This window comes from Choloepus didactylus, chromosome 3, assembly GCF_015220235.1.
Source record: "Choloepus didactylus isolate mChoDid1 chromosome 3, mChoDid1.pri, whole genome shotgun sequence".
NCBI lineage: Eukaryota > Metazoa > Chordata > Mammalia > Pilosa > Megalonychidae > Choloepus > Choloepus didactylus.
In genome coordinates this window covers 41,609,844-41,627,580 of record NC_051309.1, presented here as the reverse complement: position 1 = coordinate 41,627,580, position 17,737 = coordinate 41,609,844, and the positions used below count along the sequence as shown (strand labels likewise).

The window sequence follows — 17,737 nt, the reverse complement described above, 5'->3', positions numbered from 1 at the left end:
CCTTTGCAGGGAGAGAAGCCCTGTAGTGCAGTAAGTTGTAGAACCCTTTGGGAACACTTTTTCCATGTGTGAGTAAAATGTCATCTTGAGGGGGCCAAGTTACACCACCCCCTTCAGAGCCCTGAGAGTTGGCACCTGCTGCAGCTGCGGCAGGCTGGTCCCGCCCCCTCTTTTTGGCAGGTGACCCCACTGCCAGCCTAGGAGTGGTCAGGGGCCCAGGGAGCCACGCTACCTGTGTTCTCCATGGCTGCTGGCCTCCCACCTCCAAGATTTAAGAAGGGGTGGCAGAAGTAGGGGTGGCAACTGCCCTTTTCAAGTTGCTGAGCCTGGCGGAGCAGGCCCGAGGCAGGTGAAGCCACCTGGCTGCAGCTGTCCCGGGACTTTGCCCAAGATGGGAGTGGGCTGTCCTGAGCCACCCTGGGTGCCCTGACTGGAGAAGAGCCGCTCTGCTGGGCTCTCTGCTAAACAAACGGGTGGCCCTGTTGGTCTGCACCATGGTGGACCTAGCTCCTGACATGGATCCTGCTCCTTCTGCACCTCCCTCTGGGTCACAGTGCCATGCAGGCTTTTTTTACCCAGATCTCTCCAGAGGTCCCACTGAACCCAGTTCAGAAGGATGCCCTGTGCTGAGAGTGGAGTTTGGTGGGGAGGTGGAGAGGTTGCACTTTTTAGGTCTTTTGGATACCAGTGCACAGGTAACTGATCCCTGCCACCCCAGGTGCTGGGATGGGGGCTGAATAAATGATGCTCTCTGGTTTGGGGTCTCTGCCAGTTTGTATATTTATGCCCCCCGGAAAAAGCCATATTCTTTAATGCATTCTTGTAGGGGCAGGTGTATTAGTGTGGATTGGGTTGGAACCTATTGGTTCAGTGTCCATAGAGATGTGACCCACCCAACTGTAGGTCATAACTCTGATTGGATAATTGCCATGGAGGCGTGGCCGCACCCATTCAGCTTGGCCTTGTTTAGTTTACTGGAGCACTACATAAGCTCAGACAGAAGGAGCTCTTAGCTGGCTGGAGCTGAGACAGACATTTTGAAGATGGCAGTTGGAAGCTGATGCAGGCATTTTGGAGAATGCCATTTTGAAACACAACTTGGGAGCAAGCAGATGCCAGCCACATGCCTTCCCATCTAACAGAGCTTTTCCGGATGCCAATGGCCTTTCTGCAGTGAAGGTCACCTTTGCTGATGGACACTTTATGGCCTTAAGACTGTAACTGTGTGTGCCAATTTGAATATATTGTGTCCCCCAAACGCCATTATCTTTGATGTAATCTTGTGTGGGCAGATGTTATCAGTGTTGATTAGATTTGCATGGAAATGCGCCCCACCCAACTGTGGGTTATAACTGATGAGATATTTCCATGGAGGCGTGGCCTCACCCATTCAGGGTGGGCCTGATCAGTGGAGCCATATAAATGGGCTGACAAACTGAGGGAACTCAGTGCAGCTGTGAGGGACATTTTGAAGAGGAGCTACAGCCAAGAGGCACACTTTGAACAAAACACAGGAGCTGCAAATGAGAGACAGTTTGAAGACTGCTGCTAAAAGCAGACTCTTGCTTTGGAGAAGCTGAGAGAGGACAAATATCCCAAGTGCAACTAAGAGTGACATTTTTGAGGAACTGCAGCCTAGAGAGGACTGTCCTGGGAGAAAGACATTTTGAAACCAGAACTTTGAATCAGACACCAGCCATGTGCCTTCCCAGCTGACAAGAGGTTTTCTGGACACCATTGGCCATCCTCCAGTGAAGGTACCCTATTGCTGATGCATCACCTTGGACACTTTATGGCCTTAAGACTGTAATTGTGTAACCAAATAAACCCCCTTTATAAAAGCCAATCCATTTCTGGTGTTTTGCATTCCGGCAGCATTAGCAAACTAGAACACTGTGTAACCAAATAAACCCCCTTTTATAAAAGCTGATCCATTTCTGGTGTTTTGCATCCTGGCAACATTAGCAAACTAGAACAGGGTCTGAGGCCACCACTCCCAGAACCCTTGCCCAAGGTTGACTGTGGGTGGGTCCCACCTGGCGCCTACAAACCTCCATTGTGTGCCCCCTCCCCCCAGAACTGAAAACACTGTTGGTATTGATGTATTGTCTATGTGCACCCCTGCTAGCCTTTGCCTCCAAGCCCTGAGGAGAACTGCTGTAGTCAGGGCCATTTTAGGGGGACATACGAAAGACCGTGAGCCTTCCCAAGTCATCAAACAGCTGTTTGATGAGACCACTGGTAAGTCTGAGACTGGCTTCCCCTGTGGGGATGAGACATTTGGGTAAAAATCAGTTCTGCTCCTACTAAGCTTTTTGTTACCCAGGTGGGTGCTCACCACAAAGCCCCCTTCACCGATGAGGGGAAATGGAACAAATGAGCAGATAGCACTTGTCAACTATGTGGAGACTGATGTGTCTTCTTCTCAAAGCAAGCAGATGTGTTTCAGATCACCTCCTGGACCCATAAGAGGACAGCCCATGGGAGCTCAGACACCATCTTGGACTGCACCTGCACACATGGACTGGCACTGTCATCAGAAGGAGCTGGAATGGGTGGAAAAGCTGTTCTGCCTGCCAGACCTGGCCAGGCCTAAAAATACTGCCCAGGAGCCTTCCTCTAATTATGCCTAAGAGTTGCCTCCAGAGACCCTATTCTGTTGCTCAGATGTGGCCTTTCTCTCCTTAAGCCCAACTCGGCAAGTAAATTCAATAACTGCCCCCAATGTGGGACATGACTCCCAGGAATGATGAGCCTGGTCCTGGCATTGAGGGATTGAAAATGCCTACTTGACTAAAAGGGGGAAAAGAAAGGTAACAAAATAAGATTACAGTGGCTAAGAGATCTCAATAAGTCGAGAGGCTATCCTGGAGTAACCTCTCTTATGCAAGCTCCAGCTAGATATTCCAAATGGCCACAGTATGCCATGCCTGTACCAAAAGTAGCTCCGAAATACCTAGGTCCCTATAAGAGATTCTATAAAAGATTCTGTCACTAAGTGTGCCAGTTTGAATGCATTATGTCCCCCAAACGCCATTATCTTTGATGTAATCTTGTGTGGGCAGACCTATCAGTGTTGATTAGATTGTAATTCTTTGAGTGTTTCTGTGGAGATGCGCCCCACCCAGCTGTGGGTGATGACTCTGATTGGATAATTTCCATGGAGGCTTGGCCCCACCCATTCAGGGTGGACTTTGATCAGTGAAGCCATATAAATGAGCTGATGGGCAGAAGGAACTCAGTGCAGCTGCAAGTGATGTCTTGAAGAGGAGCTACAGCCAAGAGGGACACTGTGAAGAAAGCACAGGAGCTGCAGATGAGAGACAGTTTGGAAGACGGCCATTGAAAGCAGACCTTTGCTCCAGAGAAGCTGAGAGAGGACAAATACTCCACGTGCAACTAAGAGTGACATTTTTGAGGAACTGCAGCCTAGAGAGGAACGTCCTGGGAGAAAGCCATTTTGAAACCAGAACTTTGGAGCAGATGCCAGCCATGTGCCTTCCCAGCTAACAGAGGTTTTTCAGACACCATTGGCCATCCTTCAGTGAAGGTACTCGATTGCTGATGTGTTACCTTGGACACTTTATGGCCTTAAAATTGTAACTGTGTAACGAAATAAACCCCTTTTATAAAAGCCAATCCATCTCTGGTGTTTTGCATTCTGGCAGCATTAGAAAACTAGAACACTAAGCTTTCTCTCTCAGAAACTTAAATCTATGAGTTCCTATGCCAGACAGGTCCTAAAACCCAGAGGCAACAGTCTCTTTGAGAATAACAATCAGATGCTGCCCCCTTCCCCATATTGTCGACACCCTCTTTCAATATGAACAAGTTAGGGTGGGCAATGCTTAGACATCCCTGAAGATCGAGAAAGTGATTAAATGAGAGGAAGGGGTAGCAACAGACAAGATAGGATTTAACAAAGGATTACGAATAGTGAAACTATATATATATATGTGTGTGTGTGTGTATATATATATATATATATATGCTAGGGTATTAGAATAGCTAGAAGGAAATAATTGAAATGGTGGAACTGTAACCTATAACATTTTGAAATTTTCTCTTTAGCTATTCATTGAATTGTGCTTTGAAAGTTAGCACCTTTCTGTGTATATTCCATATTTCACAATAAGGAAAGAACTGAAACTATAGAACCATAACCCATAATAGTTTTTTTGTTTGTTTGTTTGTTTTTAACTCAGATTTTTTTTTAATTTTTATTGAGATTGTTCACATACTGTACAATTATCCAAAGATCAAAAGTGTACAATCAATTTCCCGTTACCCTCATAGAGTTGTGCATCCATCACCACACTTAATTTTTGTTCAATTTTTAGAAACTTTTCATTATTCCAGACAAGAAATAAAGCAAAAGAAGAAAAAAAAAAAAAAAGGAAAAGAAAAAGAAACTCATATCCTCCCATATCCCTAACCAACCTCCCTCCATTGTTGACTCATAGTATTGGTATAGTACATTTGTTACAGTTTATGAAAGAATGTTGAAATATTACTAACTGTAGTATATAGTTTGCAATAGGTATATATTTTTTCCCTATATTCCCCTCTATTATTAACTTCTAGTTGTAATGTCATACATTTGTTCTGGTTCATGGAAGAGATTTCTAATATTTATACAATTAATCATGGACATTGCCCACCATAGGATTCAGTTTTATACATTCCCATCTTTTGACCTCCAGCTTTCCTTCCAGTGACATATATGACTCTGAGCTTCCCCTTTCCACCTCATTCACACACCATTCAGCACTGTTAGTTATTCTCACATCTTGCTACTGACACCTCTGTTCATATCCAAACATTTAAGTTCATCTTAGTTGAACATTCTGCTCATACTAAGCATCTGCTCCCCATTCTTTAGCCTTGTTCTATATCTTGGTACCTTATATTTCATGTCTATGAGTTTACATATTATAATTAGTTCCTATCAGTGAGACCCTGCAATGTTTGTCCTTGTGTGTCTGGCTTATTTCACTCAGTATATTGCCCTCAAGGTTTCGTCATCAACACATTTTTTTTTAAGACGGTTTTGTTCAAATGCTATACATTCCAACCTAAGTAAACATTCAGTGATTCCCTGTATAGTCACATATTTATGTGTTCATCACCCTCACCACTATGTATATAGGGCATTTACATTTCTTCCACAAGGCAGGAGGGAGAGTCAAAGAAGGTAGAAAGGCAAAAGAAAAAGAAAAAAAGAAAGGGAAAAAAAATGACAGCTAGGAAGCAGCAAAAGGAAAGATAACCTTAAATCAAAGTAGAATAAAGAGTCAGACAACACTACCTATGTCAAATGTCCCACACCTCTCCCCTATACCTCCCTCTCATCTTCATTTACCTTGGTGTATTGCCTTGTTACATTAAAGGAAGTATAATACATGATTCTGTTAACTACAATCCCTAGTTTACATTGATTGCATCCCTCCCCCAATGCCTCTCCATTTTTAAAACCTTGCAAGGTTGCCGTTCGCTTGTTCTCCCTCATGAAAGAACATTTGTACATTTTATCACAATTGTTGAACACTCTAGATTTCACCGAGTTACACAGTCCCATTCTTTATCTTTCCTCCTTTCTTCTGGTGTCTCACATGCTCCCAACCTTCCTCTCTCAACCATATTCATAGTTATCTTTGTTCAGTGTACTTACATTGCTGTGCTGCCATCTCCCAAAACTGTGTTCCAAACCTCTCACTCCTGTCTTCTCCTGTCACTCTGTAGTGCTCCCTTTAGTATTTCCTGTAGGGCAGGTGTCTTGTTCACAAAGTCTCTCATTGTCTGCTTGTCGGAAAATCTTTTGAGCTTTCCCTCATATTTGAAGGACAGTTTTGCTGAATATAGGATTCTTGGTTGGTGGTTTTTCTCTTTCAGTATCTTAAATATATCACACCACTTCCTTCTTGCCTCCATGGTTTCTGCTGAGAGATCTGCACATAATCTTATTAAGCTTCCTTTGTATGTGATGGATTGCTTTTCTCTTGCTGCTTTCAGGATTCTGTCTTTGTCTTTGATAATCTGATCTGTTCTGTTTGGAGTATGCTGCACTTCTTGGATCTGTAATTTTATGTCTTTCATCAGAGATGGGAAATTTTCATTGATTATTTCTTCTATTATTGCTTCTGTCCCTTTTCCCTTCTCTTCTCCTTCTGGGACACCAATGATACGTACATTCTTATATTTCATTTCGTCCTTAAGTTCCGGGAGACATTGCTCATATTTTTTCATTCTTTTCTCCATCTGCTCCTTTGCATGTAGGCTTTCAGATGTTTTGTTCTCCCGTTCCTGAGTGTTTTCTTCTGCCTCTTGAGATCTGCTGTTATATGTTTACATTGTGTCTTTTGTCTCTTGTGTTGTGTCTTTCATTTCCATAGATTCTGCCAGTTGTTTTTTTGAACTTTGATTTCTGCCTTATGTATGCCCAGTGTTTTCTTTATACCGTTGATCTCTTTTGCCATATCTTCTCTAAACTTTTTGAATTGATTTAGCATTAGTTGTTTAAATTCCTGTATCTCAGTTGAAGTGTAAGTTTTTTCCTTTGACTGGGCCATAATTTCGTTTTTCTTAGTGTAGGTTGTAGTTTTCTGTTGTCTAGGCATCTGATCTCCTAGGCCACCCCAATCAGGTTTTCCCAGACGAGAACAAGCTCAGGTCACAGAAGGAGGAAATATTCAGTATCTGGTTTCCCTGATGGTTTTTCTTAGAGGACTGACAACCCCTGTGCTTTTCTGCCCAGCAGGTGCACCTGTCAGCCTGTCACGGGCTGGTGTAAGCGGGTTTGGCCTGTGGCTCTCCTACCCCATGCTCTGGGTTCTGGCAGGTAGTAGAGCTGGGTCCTTCCTTTCCTCTTAGGAAGCTATGCCCCCTCCAGAGAGGTCATTTGCATATAAATAGATTCTTTGTTTCTCTGACTCTGCTAGTCAGAATGCTGTGAGTTGAAAATGTCTGAGGCTTTCTTTACTGCAAAGCACTGCGAGCTGAAAATGGCTACGTCTTTCTCCACTGAGCGGCCCAGGTTGACAGAGAGAGAAAGGGACAGAAATCTCCCAGGTTCACCCTTTGGCCAGAGATAGCACCCAATACTCTGGGCTCCCCATCTTGAGACAGATATGTCCCCTGACTCTCCCAAGCTCAGTCATCACCAAAAGCCTCCATCTGCTTGTTGGGGATTTGCTGTCTGTATTGAGCAGTTAACATTAAAACCCCAGTTGGATCTGGGCTGAGGTACACTTGCTTGTTCAGAGAGTGCTGCTCTCTAGCTCTGTGAGGCTTCCGGAGGGAGGGGCTCTCGGCTCTCAGCTCTCAGCGTGGGTCCACAGTTTTTACTTACAGATTTTATGCTGCAATCTCAGGCATTCTTCCCAATTCAGGTTGGTGTCTGATGAGTGGACAGAAACGTTTGTCTCCCTGCAGTTATTCCAGGTTATTTACCAGTTTTTTTGGTCATTTATGAATTGTTCCAGGGGGACTAACAGTCTTCCACTCCTCTCTATGCCGCCATGTTAGCTCCTCCCCACCATAATAGTTTTTGAAATTACCTATATAACTGCTTGTTGAGCTGTACTTTGAAAGTTAACACCATTCTGTATGTATGTTATATTTTACAGTAATGGAAATAACTGAAATTGTGGAACTGTAACCCATAATATTCTTTGAAATTTGCTAATTACTTGTTAAATCGTACTTTGAAAGTTATCACTGTTATGTATATATGTTAAAGTTCACAATAAAAAAATCCATTAAAAAAAAAATACTGCCCAGAGACCAATTTCTGAAACAGCCAGAAAAGGAAGCTCATTGGACCTCTCATCACATCCACATGAGATTTCGTTGGCTCCTGACTGCAGCTGACCATTTCTTGGTGTTCTTGGGCCACACTGTCCCAGGTCCTGCAAGACCACATTTGTTTCCAGTTCAGTTATTTCCTGAACATGTTCCATCTGATAATGCCCTGGATTTGTGGACCAAGCTGAAGCCACAGGGGTGACTGAGTGTTTTGATGGACCATTAAAGGAGAGGCTTAAAACGGCTGATGGAAGGGGACAAAATAATCCCAGCCTGGATTACATATCTCAGACGAAGAGTCTGGGGTCTCAGTGCAGTTTTTCAGAACTATTTTTCGGTTTTTCAGAATTGCTTCTAAAAAGTTTCCTTCTTCCTGAAAGAAGTTCCCCATGCCGCCTGTCCAAGCTGCTGTGAAACGCTTTGGGTTAACCAGAGTGCTGCTCTTGGGTCACAGCTAACAGTGACTAAGACAGCAGGGGATGGCCTCAGTTCCCAAGCTTTCCAAGCAGGACACCTCCAGATGCCATCCACATCCCTGAGACAAATGAACTGACATCGTGGGCAAACAAGGCTGTTTGACACCATCTCAGGCAGTCCCTGAGAACCCAGGACTAAAGCGGTGGGGAGGCCACGTTGGGACGTTGTTAACCTGCCTGCCTGATGACTATGTGACCTGCGTGGGGTGCCCTAACACTGTTAACTCTTTGTTTCCAGGGGACCTTGTGTGCCCCTTGAGATTGTATTTGTGTGTACCTTGACTATTCTAACACTGCCTCAGCCTGGGGGGCTTTCAGGCCAGCTTCAACTTACAGTACCTGAATGGATGCTTTGAGCCAGATAAAAAACATGAGACATCATTTTCCGGTTCAGCATCAGCTGCGACCCCTGGTTGTGTTAAATCCTCTAGGGTGGCCTGATCATCTTGCTTGGCACAATTATGATCATAATCCCGGTTCTGTGTGGCCTCAGACTAATTACCTGGTTTTTGACACAGACCTTCAAAGTCAGACCCATTTGGGTCCATAGTGGAGTAGCCTATGCTTCTTGCTTGACTCCTGAAAAAAAATCAAGGGGTGGAGTTCAAGAGTCTAGCTCCTGGTTGATATCCTACATGTGATTTTTCTGGCCTGAACACAGGCAATTACAAAGGCTTTATCTGGCAGGTCTCCAGGGGAAATCTCCGCTCCCCACACAGACTGGTACACAGCCAGCACTGCAGTCTCTGGAGTGAGTAGCGGCAAGGACACCGGACCCTCTGCTGCCCATGCTCTTATGCTGATCTGCACTCTCAGACTGAAGCCCTCCTCCGGCGCCTCTGCTGAGAACTCCTTATCAGAGGGGGGACAGGGAGACCTTGAATCATATTAGTTTCCCTCTTCTAATATTGCCTAAAGATTCAAAAAATAGTGTGCAGAAGTGCCACGGCCATGCAGCTCACTGACCTAAAGGGATGACAAGCATACCAAGATTTTTAGTAGCTTTGCTTCTCTGTCTACTGGGAACAGTCAGGGGGTTGACTGTACTAGGGGATGGCCCGAGTGAAGCCTGCTGCCTTTCCCGGAGACCCACAAATATACTCTCTGCTTGGGACTAGATGTGTCAGCCTGGCTCCTAGGACAGGATGATAAATGGGGGCTGAGTCCCATCTTGGGAGTGCCTTGAGGAGACAAATCCTCTAGCAGATAATGATCTGCTTGCACATTCCTTCCCCTTTTGCTCTGAGCACATGTAAACATTCCCAGGCTAAGGGCGGAGGTTTGATGGCACCTGGCCCACCCCTGCCGCTATTTCTGTTCCTGGTGGGGAGGGAGCAGAGTCCTTCTACTACGGCATAAGAGGAGTACACACAGACCACTTCCCTGGGTTGGCTATCGAATAAGAACTGTGGGCCATGGGGGGACTGATACCCACCACTGAAGCTGACCTTGCTTTGTCTTCTCAATGTGAGTAAACGTTCCATCCCGTGCCTGAGCGAGTCACGCTTTTGTTGGTGACTCCGACACCTGTAAGCCGTGGAGTGGGTTGGGACCTAGGATTGCTGCTCCAGGCTGCAGGCATGGTTGTGCTCTTTGCTACCCTGCATGCAGCAAGACTCCTCCCTGGGAGTTGTTAACAGGTGTCTCTTTCCCCTGATATTATCCTAAGACAATAGCAAAACAAATTCAAAGATAAGGTATACAGGTGCTTGTTGTCATTTGTGAAACTGAAAGAGTGAACCTTGCTTCAAGCGGATACCTGGGGGTGAGACTGAACTTGGCCTAGGATTTACTCAGGTCCTGACATACTGGTGGCAATTTCAAAATTTTGGCTTGGGAAACCAATTTGTTAAGGGGGAATTCGTTAAGTGTTAAATGTGTCAGCGATGCCAGTTCTCCTTCCCACAAGCTTTAAGAGGCACACTTTGAAGTGCTGGGAGCAGGACGGGTGGGAGAGTGAAGGGGACATGAAGGAAAGGACACAGGCTGTTTTGAACATCAACACAAGTACTGACCCCATGGTGACAGGTGCCTTGCAAATTAGGACACTCTGGTCACAGCATTTATTTTCTTCCTTTTTGGTTAAGAAATCACACTCTGAGAATTAAAGTTTGTCCTTGTCTAGGTGTAGATGCATCAATGTGTGTGTGTGTGTGTGTGTGTGTGTGCCCACTGCAAGTGTGTGTGTGTTCAGTGGTTACCCACTGGACAATCAGGACAATAATGCAAAGAGGCAGGAGGGCAACTCAGAGCGATGGGGATGAAGTTGAAGGGACACAAAGGACTTAGAGAGTCAAGTGTGTAGCTGACTGTCCTGCTGTGGGACCCTTTTCTGGACATTACTCTCTAGACCTGCACTCACTAAGTCTGTAGGAACCAAGAACTCAACACTTAGAGACCACCCTATCCTCGGTTATGGGTCAGAGGGAAAGAAGGGGAGGGGGAGGGAGTTCATTTTTTTAGTCTCAGAAATTGATTTATAGACACATTTCTCCTATTCTATTCTATTCAACAAATTCTGGTCTCAACTCACTAGGCTGATTCTATGACCCCCTAATGGATTGCAACCTATGGTGTGAATCAGATTGTTTGAAAGACATTCAAATTTAAATCTTTTGGAAACCCCGTGTGGACCAAATGAAACCTGTCTGTAGGCCAAATTCAACCCTTAGGCGGCCAGCTTCCAAAACCTGTTTCCCAATCAGAAAATCTCAGGAACTGTATTGCTGGGAGGAAGATGGATGGTTCCTAAGGTAGAACAGTTCTGGTAGTTTTCTAGCCAGGTGGATTGAGAGTCGTGATTGGAAGAAGGAAGCACTTCTGAGAGGGATTGGACCAGAGGGCAGGGCAGCAAGATTGGGGATGGAAGTGTGCCTACCAGAGGCTCCCATGGGAAGAGGCATATTTCCGCTTACTGCTCTCAACTTTCCCCTTCTGCAATGTAGTTTGGTTCGGTCATTTCAACACTTCAACGGGATGTGTCGTACTTGTGTCGCTTGGGGCAGTATTGTTATGAAGAATAAAGAGAAGGGGAAGTAAAGGGAGTTGTGCACCTGTCTGGCAATTTGATGGAGAAGGAACATCTATCCAAGGGGAATTTGTTGAAAAGCTCCAGAGTCCCCAGACTGAAGAGTGCTCCAATCCTGGGGAGCACGTGCAGAGCACCAGGGGGCAGAAGGCGAACTCTCCTCTCCACACAAAGTAATGGGAGGAACTTGAAAATAAGAAAGGCTCAGATGAGGCAATGTTTATAATTCAAAAAACTGCTAAACCACTTTCCAAACAAAAGGAGATTAAGTCAGTCAGCCTATAACCATAAGATGGAATAATAAGCAGCTGCGACCATGATGTTTTAAAAAAATAATGAATGGTGTGGTCTGAATATAATGTTAACATTTCAAAGATGGATATAAAATTACAAAACCATTATGAAAATTCCATTTAAAAAATCCTATAGATAAGAAATTCTGAACAATGGAACAATGGTGGTTTCTGACTGGTGGAATTAGGTATGATTTTAATTTTCCTCTTTTTTGCTGTCTTTTATTTTCCAAAATCCTTTCAATGAGCATGAATTACTTTTATAATCAGGAAATAAACCAACAAATTTTATTCTGTAATCTACTGATTGCAAAAGGGAGATTTGATATTTTAGTGAAACCTATATGGTCCTATAGATTTAAGCAGAATTTAACCTCTGAAATTCTATTCAGCTCACCAACTGGACTTTTTCCCTTTGAACCGTCTTTATTCCTTAATATTGTCAAAGTTTACTATGGTGAAGGGTGGTGGTGGTGGGAAATATATACATAGTATATATACATATATACTATACATACATGCACAAATATACATGCACACACACACATACATATACACACATACATATATAAACACACACAAACATACACACACATATATATAGAGAGAGACAGTGAGAAAGTGCCTATTACAAAAAAAAAAAAGAAAAAGAATCCTGAGGTTCTTCGTTTATGGAATATGGCCTTGCTGACTGAGGTAGAAAAGCTGATTACAGCAGAGAATGGTGGAAAGCAAGAAGGCAAAATGTGAGGGCAAGTTCAGAAGCAGACAGCTGGCGTTCCTTACCTTGATTAGCCCATTTGTTGTTTTGTTATTTTCTTGCTGTTAAGAGACAAGAGTGCACTATCAAAACAGATTCCTTGAGCATGCTGACAACAACTAACCCTGAAAAATGGAGTTAAGATGTACTCAGAGTTTTTAAAACCTAAAGGAAATTTCTTAGACATTATCTGAGGGAAGATATTTCTAGAGAGCATGTTTTTAAAAAATCATTTTTTGAAGAAAGTTTGAAAATATTAATAGGTATAAATTTAAGCACAAGATTTTATCTGAGAATCAATTCATCTAAAAGGACATGATTAGCATCCACTTGATATTAGTGCATGAATTATCTTCCGTTTTTATGAATGAGCTTTAGCAAAAGTTTGGTTTTAACCTGTCTCTCTTTCTACTTAGAGTCTACTTGCAGTCACTAATCGAAATTCAAGAGGAAAAGCAAAACACCTGAAACGCACCCAGACCCTCATCCCACCTCCACCACCATGGTCACAACCATAAGCATTTGGATTCAGCCGAAAGTGATCTGTGGATTTTTAACACCACCTCTTTCACTTTGTTAGTGTAGACAATAGTTAGTTGCTTGTAGTGAAATATAGAACCACACAAACATGCTACTCTTTTAAAACAGGTCTATCAGTTAACCCACAAACTCGATCCTATCTATAAATAAGAGAAAATAGATTTACACTCACTATCTAATGTAATTTCAGTAGAATTCAGTAGATGGCATTAAAGAACATTTTTTTTCAACACCAAATGTGATCACCAAAAGAGGAATAAATATTCAAGGAAGTGCTTGAGTTTCCATCAGACTGCCAACGGGGCTCAGATGGGCAGGGTGCCTTGGTAAGCAAAATCTCCTTTTATTATTTTATAAAAGAAAACAATGGTATAATTAATTATTGGTTGCAAAAATCTTAACAGTTTCTACAACTTAGTCCTGGGTGTTTTTCCAGTTGGGTTATATTTCTGATATAGACTTATTGTTTGGTTTGAATTAGCATTTATTTATCAACTCCTAATTCTCAGTAGGAAAAACAATTGTTTTTTTTTTTTCTGAATGAAACTTCTCACATGATTTGCTTTCAACATATATTTTTAAGTCAAGAGAAGAATATTTGGATCACAAATGTCTTCTCATGGATTTTTTAGAGTTGATAGTTTTTTTTTTATTTCAGAGTCCTTGCTTCTTCTCCATCCCGTCCTCCACCCACCCTACCCCACCCCATATTTTCTTTGAAATTAGAATGTTAAGGAAAATGAAATGTAAGCAAATTTTTCCTGGAGGCAGTGGCATACTGCCTACAACTCCTTCTTTTTAGGGACAGGTTTACTTTAAATTTTTCCTCTGAGCTGTTCCCACCATCTGTCTTTTCTGTTTTCTCAGACCACTGAAACTGTTCTGAAACCTAGAAATCAGGTGGGAATGTAGGCTTTGAAAATGTTTCCCAGGCTACACCCAATTAGGTCAAAAGACTTGAAAGTGAGTAAGTCTACCACAAAACAACAAAACCACATGGGAAACAAAATAGAAAAGCTCTTGAACTGGTCCTGATCCTTTCAACCTGTGGGTAATAGATGGTTGGTTTGGTGCAGAAAAGACTGGATAAATATTTGCAGGACTGAATTTTAATGGGCCAAATTGATTGGTGGATGTTATCTGTTAAGACCAGTCAAAGTTCTGATTTGATGCTGAACACAGTCTCCAAATAAACATAACTCAAATGTATTGGTTAATTACATCATATAATGTGAAGCTAAACCTACCATAATCATGAAAATTGACATAAACACTGCTGGAGATATTTTATGCTTTCAAAATTAAAGCATCCTTTTACTAATCAACTTAGCAAATAATTATTTTATTCAGTAGTAAGTAATTTTGAAATTCTAATATAGATGACATTCAGGGATGATCTATTAGGATTTTGATTTAAAAAAATTTTTTTTTTGGTCTGGGAAAATGGGATATTGATTTTCATTGATTTAGCAAGTTTGTTATATAAAATTTAAGGTTCCTGTAAGTACCTAAAAATTAGATCCTTATGTAAAAAATACTTTAATTTCTCAATTACAGAAATAGAGATGGTTACAGAAACTGAGTACTCCAAATTAATGACCTCAAATGAAATGGCAGAATAGAGGTCAGGCAAATAGAAGACATTTGGATCAGTAAGGTAATTTAGCTAGATTTAAAACTAGATTTAAAGCAGTGATTTCATTAAATCCTGTGGTTTTATAAATTTAAGTCTTTTGGGTGGTGGTTGTTAAGGAAACAAGGGCAATTTCATCTTGCTCGTGGTTGGGCTTATTGTGCTAAGCACAGGGTCCTGCCTCTACCCCTCTGTCACTCCATTCATTCTCCAAATACCAGACTGACTCTGCTGATTGCAGAGTCAATCCTGTCCTTCAACTCTGCAGTTGGCCAGAAGGTGGAAAGAGCCCCAGATTTGGATTCAGACTTAGGAATAAGTAGAGAACGCCACTTGAGCTTTAAATCCTGTTATGAATTGAATTGTGACTCCAAAAAAGATATGTTGAAGTCCTAACCTTTGGGTATTACTTTGATTCACATTTACTTATTATTACTTATGTGAATAGCTCTTTCAGAAAGATGGAGAGGAAGAACTGGAAATTTCTGGATCCTCCAGCAAAGTGTGATCAATGTTATAAAAATGCCACCTGATGTCTTTCTCTCTATCTTTACTTAAGTGTAGATTTTTTTTATTAGAGCATTTTTAGGTTTATGGAAAAATTATGTAGACAGTACAGAGTTCCCATATACCACCTCACACCCATATTCCCTTTTATTAGCATTTTATATTAGCATGGTACCTTTGTTAGAGTTGATGAACCAATATTATTATAATCATGTTATTAACTCTAGTCCATAGTTTACATTAGGGTTCACTCTCTCTTTGTGTTGTACAGTTCTACAGATTTTTAGAAAATTTTTATTCTGGTTACATATATACAACATAAAAATCTCCCATGTTAACCACTTTCAAGTATAAAATCCAGTGGTGTTAATTACATTCTCTATGTTGTGCTACATCACCACCATCCATGACCAAAACTTTTCCATTGCCCCAAGCAGAAACACTGTACCAATTAAGCATTAATAACCAATTCTCTACCACCACCCTTGCTCCTGGTAACCTATGTTCTAATTTCTGGCTCTCTGAATATGCATATTCTCATTATTTTATATATGTGAGATCATACAATATTTCTCCTGGTATGTCTGGCTTATTTCACTCAACATGATATCTTCAAGCTTCATTCATGTTGTCATATGTATCAGAACTTCATTTTTTTTTACAGCTGATAATATTTCATTGTATGTCTATACCATATTTTGTTTATCCATTCATCGGCTGATGGACACTTGGGTTGCTTCCACCTTTTGACAATTGTGAGTAATGCTGCTATGAATATTGGTGTGCAAATATCCATTTGAGTGCCTGCTTTTAATTCTGGGTATATAACTAAAAGTGGAATTGCTGGGTCATTTGGTAATTCTTTACTTGTCTTTCTGAGGAAAAGCCAAACTATTTTCCATAGCAGCTTCACCATTTTACATTCCCACCAAAAATGAAGGAGGGGGAGAACCTAAGATGGTGGCTAGGAGAGACAGGGCAAAAAAATCACCTCTGTGAAAAACACTAGATAAAAGCCAGAAAGTGACCCAGAACACCAGTTCCAGTGATGCACCAGCTGGACAAGGTCTGCTAAATCCACAGGGACCGTGCACTTGGTGAAACCGGGAGTCTGCATCCTGAAACAAGTGAGTAAGCCGCTGAATATCTGGCAGCCACTCTGCAGTGTGGGGAAACCGTGGGTTGCCATTTGGATTCGGACTAGTTCTGTTTTAAAAAAACTGAAAAGCGGCTGCAGATATAGCAGCAAGAACCGCACAGTGAAGTGTGGCAGGAATGGGCTGTGCGAACGCCTCAATATCTGGCATGGAAGATAGCCTTTCAAGCACCCGCTGCTAATTGTCTCAGAGCAAGGCAGGTAGAGGTTAGCAAAAAGGGGAAAAAAAACACGCCCCTTGCAGCCATCTTCCCGGCAGGCTGGGAACACTCTTGCCTGGCACTGGAGTCACAGCCCAGAGCTGCGTCAAAAAACCCAGTGCGATGGGAGGTGTTTCCAGCATCACGCACACACGCCACAATATTGGGCATGGACAATTGCGGTCGCAGTTGACTCGTCTGGGGGGGGAGGTGGCGGCCGGTTGCCAAATCCTAGGCTCTCAGGATTGCTTGGAGGGTACCGGCGGCGGGGGCTCTTTCCCGGAGGCGAGGGCGAGGCGGGGGACTGGGCACGGTCCCCGGCGTAGGCGTGCAAAGTATGGAGGGCGGCGAGAAAGGAACAGGCGGGACACGGTTCTTTTAGGGTGAAGAAGCCAAGAGAGTTTATTAGGGGAGAGTACAAGCTTATATCGGGCGTTTAGAGGGCGGGGTAGCTGTAGAGGTTAAAGGCTTGGATTGGTTCTGAGAGGGCGCGGAGGTTGATTGAAAAGGGGCGAGAGTTGCTCCGGTAACGATGTCTGGCAACAATGTATGTGCACTGGTGGTAATGGGAGTTGCACTGGCAACAGGGAGTGTCCGGGCAAGATAAGGGGGTGGGGAAAAGGCGGTTCCCTCCGGCAAGCCTCCCCTAACAGTGTTATTTTGGGTGAGGAAATGGGGCCTGCCTCCGGCCTCACTTTCCCAGGCCCCGGGGGCTGCGGAGGGCGCTGTCGCCCGTGCCCACCACCCTCCCCAGGGGCTGATCAGGTCCCCCAGCCCAGGCCCGCCAAGTTGAAGCACGTAATCAGTGTCCCGCAGACAATAGCCTTTCACGCACCCACAGCTAATTGTCCTGGAGCAGGGAAGGTGAAGCTGTGTGAAAAGGGGGGAAATTAACACACCACATACAGCCATCCTTACAGTAGGGTGGGAACGCACCTACACGGCCCAGTGGCCCAGAACTTCCCTTGAGGGACGGCACGCACTTGTGACATAGCATAACCTTCCCTCAGTAGAGGCCCTAGAAGGGCACAGCTTGGAAGAGGGACCCATTCAGAAATCCCAGGGACCATACGCCAATACCAAGGACTTGTGGGTCAGCGGCAGAGACAACCTGTGGTGAGACTGAAATGAAGGTTTAGACTCTTGCAACAGCCTTACATCTCCAGGAACACCTGGGAGTTTTGATTATTAAAGCTGCCCTCCCTCCCTAACTGCTCAGAGACACACCCCACATTCAGGATGGACAGCACCAACAATACACCCAGACTTGGTGCATGAATTGGACCCCACAAGAATCAGACCACCAGACACCACAAAGACAAAGTTGGGGAGAGCTGACTT

General features: G+C 43.3%; 1 protein-coding gene across 4 annotated transcripts in view; it reads left to right on the top strand.

Annotated features, from left to right (window-relative positions):
* TLR1 (toll like receptor 1) overlaps positions 1 to 17,737 on the top strand; it is a 103,975-nt gene that overhangs the window by 74,185 nt on the left and 12,053 nt on the right. The window contains exons 1-2 of one of the 4 annotated variants that reach the window (XM_037829581.1): positions 9,309 to 9,746; positions 12,777 to 13,226. The exons of 1 other annotated variant lie outside the window; for it this stretch is intronic. The gene's annotated coding sequence lies outside the window, so the exon portion shown is untranslated. Of the gene's footprint in view, positions 1 to 9,308; positions 9,747 to 12,776; positions 13,227 to 17,737 lie in introns of those variants that run through there. 2 more of the 4 variants (XM_037829582.1, XM_037829584.1) reach the window with 2 other exon arrangements.